Raw genomic sequence first — 13,012 nt, 5'->3', positions numbered from 1 at the left:
TCAGGGAGCTGTCAGAGAGCTGTGAGAGAGCGGTCAGGGAGCTGTGAGAGAGCGGTCAGGGAGCTGTCAGAGAGCTGTGAGAGAGCGGTCGGGGAGCTGTGAGACAGCTGTGAGAGAGCGGTCAGGGAGCTGTGAGAGAGCTATGAGAGAGCGGTCAGGGAGCTGTGAGAGAGCGGTCAGGGAGCTGTGAGAGAGCTGTGAGAGCTGTGAGAGAGCTGTGAGAGAGCGGTCAGGGAGCTGTCATAGAGCTGTGAGAGCGGTCAGGGAGCTGTCAGAGAGCTGTGAGAGAGCGGTCAGGGAGCTGTGAGAGAGCGGTCAGGGAGCTGTCAGAGAGCTGTGAGAGCGGTCAGGGAGCTGTGAGAGAGCGGTCAGGGAGCTGTGAGAGAGGTCAGAGAGCTGTGAGAGAGCGGTCAGGGAGCTGTGAGAGAGCGGTCAGGGAGCTGTGAGAGAGCTGTGAGAGAGCTGTGAGAGAGCGGTCAGGGAGCTGTCATAGAGCTGTGAGAGAGCGGTCAGGGAGCTGTGAGAGAGCTGTGAGAGAGTGGTCAGGGATCTGTCAGAAGAGGTGAGGGATCTGTCAGGGATCTGTCAGGAGATGTGAGAGATCTGTCAGGGATCTGTCAGGAGAGGTGAGGGATCTGTCAGGAGATGTGAGGGATCTGTCAGGGATCTATCAGGGATCTGTCAGGATAGGTGAGGGATCTGTCAGGAGAGGTGAGGGATCTGTGAGGGATCTGTGAGGGATCTGTCAGGAAAGGTGAGGGATCTGTCAGGAGAGGTGAGGGATCTGTCAGGAGATGTGAGAGATCTGTCAGGGATCTGTCAGGATAGGTGAGGGATCTGTCAGGGATCTGTCAGGATAGGTGAGGGATCTGTCAGGAGAGGTGAGAGATCTGTGAGGGATCTGTCAGGAGAGGTGAGAGATCTGTGAGGGATCTGTCAGGATAGGTGAGGGATCTGTCAGGAGATGTGAGGGATCTGCCAGGGAGCTGTCATATCATCGCTGCTGCTGCTCCTGCTGTTGTGAATACCTGGAATCTTCCTGCGTCGGCTCTTATGCTGGTTATTTCTCTTTGCAGCCGTTGCCAGACGCCGTCTCGCAGAACGTTCCAGAGCAATGGATTAGGCAAAAAATCGGTTATTATGAGCGATGGATTTCTCCGCCAGAATGTTTGGGAGCTTTTCATTTCTTACACTTTAAAGAGATTGTGTCGCCTAGAATTTTCTTTTACTGATCAGAGGCAGATCAAGGGTGGACAGAGTCTGTAGAGATCCTGTGCAAAGGACGTGCCTGCCCCCCCCCCCATCACACACACCCTCCTCCTCCATATCTGTGATTACAGTGCAGCTACATCCAGTGACTCACAGGGGGCATCTTTTTTTTCTGAGTGAATCACAGGGGAAGCTTTCTCTGATTGGAGTCATTTACTCCGCCTGGCCTGGTCCATCATGAAGACGTCTCCCACCCACAAATCCTCTCTGCAGAATCTTCCAGACAAACATATAAGGCTCCTCGCTCCAGCCCCCTCCTCAACTCTTCACAAACCCCCCAAATTGCATTGCCCCAAACAGCAATAGTGCTCACTTTGTGTCCTGATAACGTAGTTCGCCACCATCTGTACTCCCATGTAGAGGGTAGGCCCCCTCTGTGCTCCCATAAATGCCCCTAGAGTTGTTATGCACCTTTGTGCACCCATTTACTTTTAGACCCCTCATTGCCCCTATATAGAGATTTCTGAGGCCACGGTGGTATAAATAACTAGGGCAAAGTGTTGTAGATGATTGGGGGCATTGTGTTCCACCATTATGGACATCACAGTGCTATGTGCTCCTATATATAAGATGGCCCTTGTATTGGGGATATATAGCGATGCTCCACCATAGTGCTATGTGCTCCTATATATAAGATGGCCCTTGTATTGGGATATATAGCGATGCTCCACCATAGTGCTATGTGCTCCTATATATAAGATGGCCCCTGTATTGGGATATAGAGCGATGCTCCACCATAGTGCTATGTGCTCCTATATATAAGATGGCCCCTGTATTGGGATATAGAGCGATGTTCCACCATAGTGCTATGTGCTCCTATATATAAGATGGCCCTTGTATTGGGGATATATAGCGATGCTCCACCATAGTGCTATGTGCTCCTATATATAAGATGGCCCTTGTATTGGGATATATAGCGATGCTCCACCATAGTGCTATGTGCCCCTATATATAAGATAACCCCTGTATTGGGATATAGAGCGATGCTCCACCATAGTGCTATGTGCTCCTATATATAAGATGGCCCCTGTATTGGGATATAGAGCGATGCTCCACCATAGTGCTATGTGCTCCTATATATAAGATGACCCCTGTATTGGGATATATAGCGATGCTCCACCATAGTGCTATGTGCTCCTATATATAAGATGACCCCTGTATTGGGATATAGAGCGATGCTCCATCATAGTGCTATGTGCTCCTATATATAAGATGGCCCCTGTATTGGGGATATATAGCGATGTGTCCTCCACCATAGTGCTATGTGCTCCTATATATAAGATAACCCCTGTATTGGGGATATAGCGATGCTCCACCATAGTGCTATGTGCTCCTATATATAAGATGGCCCCTGTATTGGGATATATAGAGCGATGCTCCACCATAGTGCTATGTGCTCCTATATATAAGATGACCCCTGTATTGGGGATATAGCGATGCTCCACCATAGTGCTATGTGCTCCTATATATAAGATGGCCCCTGTATTGGGGATATATAGCGATGCTCCACCATAGTGCTATGTGCCCCTATATATAAGATGACCCCTGTATTGGGATATAGAGCGATGCTCCACCATAGTGCTATGTGCCCCTATATATAAGATGACCCCTGTATTGGGGATATATAGCGATGCTCCACCATAGTGCTATGTGCTCCTATATATAAGATGGCCCCTGTATTGGGATATATAGAGCGATGCTCCACCATAGTGCTATGTGCTCCTATATATAAGATGACCCCTGTATTGGGGATATAGCGATGCTCCACCATAGTGCTATGTGCTCCTATATATAAGATGGCCCCTGTATTGGGGATATATAGCGATGCTCCACCATAGTGCTATGTGCCCCTATATATAAGATGGCCCCTGTATTGGTATATAGAGCGATGTGTCCTCCACCATAGTGCTATGTGCCCCTATATATAAGATAACCCCTGTATTGGGGATATAGCGATGCTCCACCATAGTGCTATGTGCTCCTATATATAAGATGGCCCCTGTATTGGGGATATAGCGATGCTCCACCATAGTGCTATGTGCCCCTATATATACGATGACCCCTGTATTGGGATATATAGCGATGCTCCACCATAGTGCTATGTGCCCCTATATATACGATGACCCCTGTATTGGGATATATAGCGATGCTCCACCATAGTGCTATGTGCTCCTATATATAAGATGGCCCCTGTATTGGGGATATATAGCGATGTGTCCTCCACCATAGTGCTATGTGCTCCTATATATAAGATGGCCCCTGTATTGGGATATATAGCGATGCTCCACCATAGTGCTATGTGCTCCTATATATAAGATGGCCCCTGTATTGGGATATAGAGCGATGCTCCACCATAGTGCTATGTGCTCCTATATATAAGATGACCCCTGTATTGGGATATAGAGCGATGCTCCACCATAGTGCTATGTGCCCCTATATATAAGATAACCCCTGTATTGGGGATATAGCGATGCTCCACCATAGTGCTATGTGCTCCTATATATAAGATGGCCCCTGTATTGGGGATATAGAGCGATGCTCCACCATAGTGCTATGTGCTCCTATATATAAGATGACCCCTGTATTGGGGATATAGAGCGATGCTCCACCATAGTGCTATGTGCCCCTATATATACGATGACCCCTGTATTGGGTATATATAGCGATGCTCCACCATAGTGCTATGTGCTCCTATATATAAGATGGCCCCTGTATTGGGATATATAGCGATGCTCCACCATAGTGCTATGTGCTCCTATATATAAGATGGCCCCTGTATTGGTATATAGAGCGATGTGTCCTCCACCATAGTGCTATGTGCCCCTATATATAAGATGGCCCCTGTATTGGGATATAGAGCGATGCTCCACCATAGTGCTATGTGCTCCTATATATAAGATGGCCCCTGTATTGGGGATATAGCGATGCTCCACCATAGTGCTATGTGCTCCTATATATAAGATGACCCCTGTATTGGGATATATAGCGATGCTCCACCATAGTGCTATGTGCTCCTATATATAAGATGGCCCCTGTATTGGGGATATAGCGATGCTCCACCATAGTGCTATGTGCTCCTATATATAAGATGGCCCCTGTATTGGGATATAGAGCGATGCTCCACCATAGTGCTATGTGCTCCTATATATAAGATGGCCCCTGTATTGGGATATATAGCGATGTGTCCTCCACCATAGTGCTATGTGCTCCTATATATAAGATGGCCCCTGTATTGGGATATAGAGCGATGTTCCACCATAGTGCTATGTGCTCCTATATATAAGATGGCCCCTGTATTGGGGATATAGAGCGATGCTCCACCATAGTGCTATGAGCTCCTATATATAAGATGGCCCCTGTATTGGGGCTCCAGATCGATGCTCCACCATAGTGCTATGTGCCCCTATATATAAGATGACCCCTGTATTGGGATATATAGCGATGCTCCACCATAGTGCTATGTGCTCCTATATATAAGATGGCCCCTTGTATTGGGGATATAGCGATGCTCCACCATAGTGCTATGTGCTCCTATATATAAGATGGCCCTTGTATTGGGGATATATAGCGATGCTCCACCATAGTGCTATGTGCTCCTATATATAAGATGGCCCCTTGTATTGGGGATATAGTGATGCTCCACCATAGTGCTATGTGCTCCTATATATAAGATGACCCCTGTATTGGGGATATAGCGATGCTCCACCATAGTGCTATGTGCTCCTATATATAAGATGGCCCCTGTATTGGGATATAGAGCGATGCTCCACCATAGTGCTATGTGCTCCTATATATAAGATGGCCCCTGTATTGGGATATAGAGCGATGTTCCACCATAGTGCTATGTGCTCCTATATATAAGATGGCCCCTGTATTGGGATATAGAGCGATGCTCCACCATAGTGCTATGTGCTCCTATATATAAGATGGCCCCTGTATTGGGATATAGAGCGATGCTCCACCATAGTGCTATGTGCTCCTATATATAAGATGGCCCCTGTATTGGGATATAGAGCGATGTTCCACCATAGTGCTATGTGCTCCTATATATAAGATGGCCCCTGTATTGGGATATAGAGCGATGCTCCACCATAGTGCTATGTGCTCCTATATATAAGATGGCCCCTGTATTGGGATATAGAGCGATGCTCCACCATAGTGCTATGTGCTCCTATATATAAGATGGCCCCTTGTATTGGGGATATAGAGCGATGCTCCACCATAGTGCTATGTGCCCCTATATATAAGATGGCCCCTTGTATTGGGGCTCCAGATCGATGCGTCGTCTTCCACCATTATGCTTTGTGCTCCCAACGTGATGTGAAACCTGACAATCTGGTTGCGCTCGCGGTAATTATACGGAACGTCCGGTGCCTCATCCTCCTGGATATAAATCAGCGCGGTTTATGAGCAGGAGGATTTGTCGCTCTCGTCCTGACAGGTTATTAGAGAACAAAAAGCTTCTACATTTCATTCTGCCAGAACCGCAGTAACCGCAGCCAAGAGGCCTGGGGCCGGGGCGGCACCTGAGAGGTGCATCCTGGGAGCCGCACAGCCGCACATACAAGCTTCCTGCTGGATGTTATACTGGATGGAAGGGAAAGAACTGCGGAGGTTTATGGTTCATGTTAGAGGGGTACTCTGGGGGGGGGGGGGGGGGGGTTACGCATTAACCGGGGTCAGAAAGTTTGTAATTTTTAATTTATTTCTATATAAAAAAAAAACCTCCTGTCTTCCAGTACTTATCACCTGCTGTATGACCTGCAGGAAGTGCTCCAGTCTGACACAGTGCTCTCTGCTGCCATCTCTGTCCATGTCAGGAACTGTCCAGAGCAGGAGAGGTTTTCTATAGGGATTTTGCTGCTACTCTGGACAGTTCCTGACATGGACAGAGGTGGCAGCAGAGAGCACTGTGTCAGACTGGAGAGAATACACCATATCCTGCAGGACATACAGCAGCTGATAAGTACTGGAAGACTGGAGAGAATACACCACTTCCTGATACATGTTGAATAAAATTAGTTTTAGATATCTGCAGGTTTTAGCTTCAGTCGTTAGTGAATAATTTGAGAGATATTATGGGTGAACTCGGGGCCATGAACCCTTCTTGTACATGCGGCTGTAGGCTCCAGTCCTCCTGTGCTCCAGTCCTCCTGTGCTCCAGTCCTCCTGTGCTCCAGTCCTCCTGTGCTCCAGTCCTCCTGTGCTCCAGTCCTCCTCTCCTCCTGTGCTCCAGTCCTCCTGAGCTCCTGTTCTCCAGTGCTCCTGAGCTCCAGTGCTCCTGTGCTCCAGTCCTCCTCTCCTCCTGTGCTCCAGTCCTCTTGTGCTCCAGTCCTCATGTGCTCCAGTCCTCCTGTGCTCCAGTCCTCATGTGCTCCAGTCCTCCTGTGCTCCAGTCCTCCTGTGCTCCAGTCCTCCTGTGCTCCAGTCCTCCTGAGCTCCAGTGCTCCTGTTCTCCAGTGCTCCTGAGCTCCAGTGCTCCTGTGCTCCAGTCCTCCTCTCCTCCTGTGCTCCAGTCCTCTTGTGCTCCAGTCCTCATGTGCTCCAGTCCTCCTGTGCTCCAGTCCTCATGTGCTCTAGTCCTCCTGTGCTCCAGTCCTCCTGTGCTCCAGTCCTCCTGAGCTCCTGTTCTCCAGTGCTCCTGAGCTCCAGTGCTCCTGTGCTCCAGTCCTCCTCTCCTCCTGTGCTCCAGTCCTCTTGTGCTCCAGTCCTCATGTGCTCCAGTCCTCCTGTGCTCCAGTCCTCATGTGCTCCAGTCCTCCTGTGCTCCAGTCCTCCTGTGCACTGCTGCAGTGGGGACTCCACCTGGTGGAGGGAACATTTAGCAACAGTGTTTCCCAAATACAAGACAAATTGGTCTCCACCAGGGCAAGAGGCCCATTCTCTTCTAGTGATGTTACTTGTGTCCGTAAATCCCTGGTGCACTATGACAAGCCGACTAGGACTCACAAAAACACCGAACTATAGAACACCAAAAATGCAACAGCAGACCCACTACAGATATAGCTATCACTAAAGGAAAGAGCAAGTATGATGGCACAGCAACAGAGCAAGTATGGTGGCACAGCAACAGAGCAAGTATGGTGGCACAGCAACAGAGCAAGTATGGTGGCACAGCAACAGAGCAAGTATGATGGCACAGCAACAGAGCAAGTATGGTGGCACAGCAACAGAGCAAGTATGGTGGCACAGCCACAGAGCAAGTATGGTGGCACAGCAACAGAGCAAGTATGGTGGCACAGCCACAGAGCAAGTATGGTGGCACAGCAACAGAGCAAGTATGATGGCACAGCAACAGAGCAAGTATGATGGCACAGCCACAGAGCAAGTATGGTGGCACAGCCACAGAGCAAGTATGGTGGCACAGCCACAGAGCAAGTATGGTGGCACAGCCACAGAGCAAGTATGGTGGCCGCACAGCCACAGAGCAAGTATGGTGGCCGCACAGCCACAGAGCAAGTATGATGGCACAGCCACAGAGCAAGTATGATGGCACAGCCACAGAGCAAGTATGATGGCACAGCAACAGAGCAAGTATGGTGGCCGCACAGCCACAGAGCAAGTATGGTGGCCGCACAGCCACAGAGCAAGTATGGTGGCACAGCCACAGAGCAAGTATGATGGCACAGCCACAGAGCAAGTATGGTGGCACAGCCACAGAGCAAGTATGATGGCCGCACAGCCACAGACCAAGTATGATGGCACAGCCACAGAGCAAGTATGATGGCACAGCCACAGAGCAAGTATGATGGCCGCACAGCCACAGAGCAAGTATGATGGCCGCACAGCCACAGAGCAAGTATGATGGCACAGCCACAGAGCAAGTATGATGGCACAGCCACAGAGCAAGTATGATGGCACAGCAACAGAGCAAGTATGACGGCACAGCCACAGAGCAAGTATGATGGCACAGCCACAGAGCAAGTATGATGGCACAGCCACAGAGCAAGTATGATGGCACAGCCACAGAGCAAGTATGATGGCACAGCCACAGAGCAAGTATGATGGCACAGCCACAGAGCAAGTATGATGGCACAGCCACAGAGCAAGTATGATGGCACAGCCACAGAGCAAGTATGATGGCACAGCCACAGAGCAAGTATGATGGCACAGCCACAGAGCAAGTATGATGGCACAGCCACAGAGCAAGTATGATGGCACAGCCACAGAGCAAGTATGATGGCACAGCCACAGAGCAAGTATGATGGCACAGCCACAGAGCAAGTATGATGGCACAGCCACAGAGCAAGTATGATGGCACAGCCACAGAGCAAGTATGATGGCACAGCCACAGAGCAAGTATTATGGCACAGCCACAGAGCAAGTATAGGCAAATAGCGGAAAAAAAAAAGTGCGTCAAACTCCTAGATGCCAGCGCTGCCTCAGAGGAATCACAGGGACGATGATGGTAATATTTAAAAGGTTTATTTAGAATACGCACAGAGTATTACGCGTTTCAAAAGCATAAGCTTTCTTCCTCAGATAGTTGTGCATACAGAGTGTAGGACAGTGGGAGTTTAAAAGGACTGAGAGGATTGAAAAAAAGGGCGCCAATCCCGCCCATTACTGTTGCTAGGCAATAATATAAACAAACCAGGAGGTACAGAAACACTAATCAATACAGTTGTATACATAGAGTTGATGTAATGATAAGGCAAAAGGTATATATTACACTGCAGCTATTGGGAACTAGAGGCAGATCGCTACAGATAAATGTAATGAGATTGCAGGAAACCAAAACATGTTAGATCACTCAGGATACATTGTAACAGTGAGGACTTGTTCTGCTCAGACTGTGTGCTGAGAGCAGAGGTCACGTGAGCAGATGTGTCCAATTACAGAGGAGGTGTGGTGAGAGGGAACCAATGAGGGCACTTAGGAATGTGCCTTCAGCTGCAGACTCCAGCAGGAGGGAGCTGTCAGATCGTGTTGTGAAACTGGAATCCCCATCAGGCTGTGGCGTAGTACAAAGGCTGATATCACTGTGCTGAGCTGCAGGGGGATTCATGCTGAGCAGTTCGGCTGTCCCATGGGCATGGCAGGCAATAGAAGAATGCTATAGAGGCAGGTAAACTGCAGCTGGTAGTGGAAACCGAGGAGGGGATTATCGCATAACAGGGATAATGTATATATAACAAATATAGATAGGTAAACTATAGTTTACCTATCTATATTTGTTATATATACATTATCCCTGTTATGCGATAATCCCCTCCTCGGTTTCCACTACCAGCTGCAGTTTACCTGCCTCTATAGCATTCTTCTATTGCCTGCCATGCCCATGGGACAGCCGAACTGCTCAGCATGAATCCCCCTGCAGCTCAGCACAGTGATATCAGCCTTTGTACTACGCCACAGCCTGATGGGGATTCCAGTTTCACAACACGATCTGACAGCTCCCTCCTGCTGGAGTCTGCAGCTGAAGGCACATTCCTAAGTGCCCTCATTGGTTCCCTCTCACCACACCTCCTCTGTAATTGGACACATCTGCTCACGTGACCTCTGCTCTCAGCACACAGTCTGAGCAGAACAAGTCCTCACTGTTACAATGTATCCTGAGTGATCTAACATGTTTTGGTTTCCTGCAATCTCATTACATTTATCTGTAGCGATCTGCCTCTAGTTCCCAATAGCTGCAGTGTAATATATACCTTTTGCCTTATCATTACATCAACTCTATGTATACAACTGTATTGATTAGTGTTTCTGTACCTCCTGGTTTGTTTATATTATTGCCTAGCAACAGTAATGGGCGGGATTGGCGCCCTTTTTTTCAATCCTCTCAGTCCTTTTAAACTCCCACTGTCCTACACTCTGTATGCACAACTATCTGAGGAAGAAAGCTTATGCTTTTGAAACGCGTAATACTCTGTGCGTATTCTAAATAAACCTTTTAAATATTACCATCATCGTCCCTGTGATTCCTCTGAGGCAGCGCTGGCATCTAGGAGTTTGACGCACTTTTTTTTTTCCGCTATTTGCCTGCACTTCTACGGGCCCCTTTGGGAGCATCCCGGTCTGTCTCTCCCAGCTAGCTGCAGCCCTGAAACACAGACGCCAAGTTGAAACAGGATACAGTACCCCATAAAGGGGTGATATGCAACAAGCCCAAGGGGCTTTAAGGTGAGCCTCTTTCTATCTTTTCATTACCCATTGGTACCTACGGTATCACACGAGGCGCCGCCTCCCGCCTTTCGCTTTTTTTCTTTATCCTACAGAGCAAGTATGGTGGCACAGCCACAGAGTATGGAATCAGTGCATTGGCGCTCAGTTACAGTATTGTCTCTATCAGTGACCGTTCCGCTACTTGCTCTATGGGAAGAATAGTCATTTTATTCAAATCCTTATTGTTTTCCAATGTTCGATGCCATGAGACGCTGCATTACCGCTCTGTGAGTTACATCTATGGGAATCCACCTTCTTCTGCAGCAGTTGTGCAGTGCGGCTGATGAATTGTAACCTTGCAATTCAAAACATAGACAACCAATGCCGAGGAGCAATCCAGGTTCCAGCCAAGATTTCTCACCGGTCACATTTGATCTAAAGGCATTTCCTCCATGTGTCCTATCTAGTGATGAGCGACTACTAAAATGCTCGGGTGCTCGTTACTCTAGACAAATATTTCCCGATACTTGGGTGCTCGTTTCGAGTAACAAACCCCATTGAAGTCAATGGGAAACTCAAGTATTTTTGCAGGGGACCCAAGTTCGGTAGAGGGAAGGTCATGTGAAAACCTGTCAACCTCAGAAATTGATGAAAACACCACGAAACAGCAGGGGCAGCATGTATGGATGTCTCTGAGGCTGCCTAATCGTATCATTATGCCAAATTATGGGCAACAGTATGTCACTGATCACACAGTGAAGCATTAAAACAGAGGTAGCATATGAACCACCCAAAAATTTAGCCTGACACAGCATGGCAGTGAGGACACAGAGAACCATTAAAAGTGAAGCAGTAGCAGGTGAGCCTCCCATCAATTATGCAAGACAGTAAAGATGCCACCAGCTGCACCTAAGAGGCGCTCTGACAACACGTTAGTGGCAGGGCAGCCCAGCACCTCCAAGTCAAAATCAAATCAGCGGTGGAGAAAAGTGGTGAGTCACATCTAAGCTCACTGCTAATTGCCCTGTGTAAGAGGGTGGCATAAACTATACAGCTGCAGTTACCCACAGATTTTATACGACAACCTCCAAAAACTAGTGTGACCTGTATATTTTCTTAGTTCTTCATTTCTTACTGCAGTTACATCCAAGCTTACTGCTAATTGCCCCGTGTCAGAGGGTGGCATACATTATATAGCTGCAGTTACCCAGAGATTGTATACGTTGGTATGGTCAGCAAGGTACTCCCTCACCATCTTCCTGAAGGCTTCTCCCCTACTCTGTCTAGACTGGGGACAGGTGACATAGTCTTGCTGGGGGGCCATGAAACTCAAATGCCTTGGAGAGTGTTCCCCTGCCCCTTGACAAGCTGCCTGCTCCACCGCTCCTCTCCCCCGCTCTTTGGCCCACAGAACTACGTCCTCTGGCGCTAGTGGTGTCAGGTGGGAAGTACATTTTCAGCTTCTGCACCAGGGCCTGTTGATATTGATTCCCTCATACTGCGTTTCTCAGCAGGAATGAGAGTGGGAAATTTCTGCTTGTACCGAGAGTCCAGGAGGGTGAACACCCAGTAATCGGTGTTAAAGACAGCATAACATAAAGTCAGCCATGTGCGCCATGTTACCAACACGTAAGAATTCCCTCTCCTAAATAGGCTGACTCTCATTTTCATCCTCCTCCTCCTCCACCAATTCCTCAGGCCATACACACTTAACAGCTAAGGATTGAGCATGGGTACCCTCTTCAGTCGTGGCAGCAGTCTGCTCCTCTTCCTCCTCTTCTTCATCCTCCTCCTTTTGATTTGAAAATTGAAGATTAAAAAAAGGCCATGAAGTGGCCTTTTACGAGCAGCTGACTACTGCCTATGAAACAGCTAAAAAATGAAAGGACGGCAGAGGACACCCGCAAGTTGACATCCACAGATAGTATGGTTCGAAATGGACAACACAAGGATGTTAAATTTGGATCCACCATTTTCACTGTCTGTTCCTTGAAACAGTGCCAGTGCCTAACAAGCTGACAGCTCCCCTCCTCCCACCTTCATAACTTGTCTTTTTAATTACTAGACTGACCAGTTGCTGACTACTGCCTCTAAAACAGCTAAAAAATGAAAGGACGACAGAGGACACCCGCAAGTTGACATCCACAGATTATATGGTACGAAATGGACAACACAAGGAGGCTAAATTAGGATCCACCATTATCACTGTCCGTTCCTTTGAACGGTCGCGTGTATCTTGGACATACAATGGATGACCTGACAGCCCTGCAAAATAGCACTTGAATTGAAGTCGATTTGATTTGAAAATTTTATTTAAGATGAAAAAAAAAGACCATAAAGTGGCCATTACCGGCCTTTAGATGAGGCAGGCGTGGAACCTCACAAAAATTAGGCCTGACACAGTAGAGTACCGAAGGACAGCCATCGCCATGAGATTCCTAAAAGCCTCTGTCTCTACCAGCCGATAGGGCAGCCTCTCCAGGCTCAGCAGTTTGCCTATGTGCACATTTAGGGCTTGTGCATGCAGGTGAGTGGCCGTGTATTTGCGCTTCCCTTCAGGGGTCTGTTGTAGGGACAGGTGAATGCTGCGCTTGGTCACCTTGCTGGAGGGTGTGGAGCATAGTGAAGGTGAAGGGGT

Source organism: Dendropsophus ebraccatus, chromosome 14 (assembly GCF_027789765.1).
Source record: "Dendropsophus ebraccatus isolate aDenEbr1 chromosome 14, aDenEbr1.pat, whole genome shotgun sequence".
Classification (NCBI taxonomy): domain Eukaryota; kingdom Metazoa; phylum Chordata; class Amphibia; order Anura; family Hylidae; genus Dendropsophus; species Dendropsophus ebraccatus.
Note: the sequence above shows the minus strand (reverse complement) of the source record.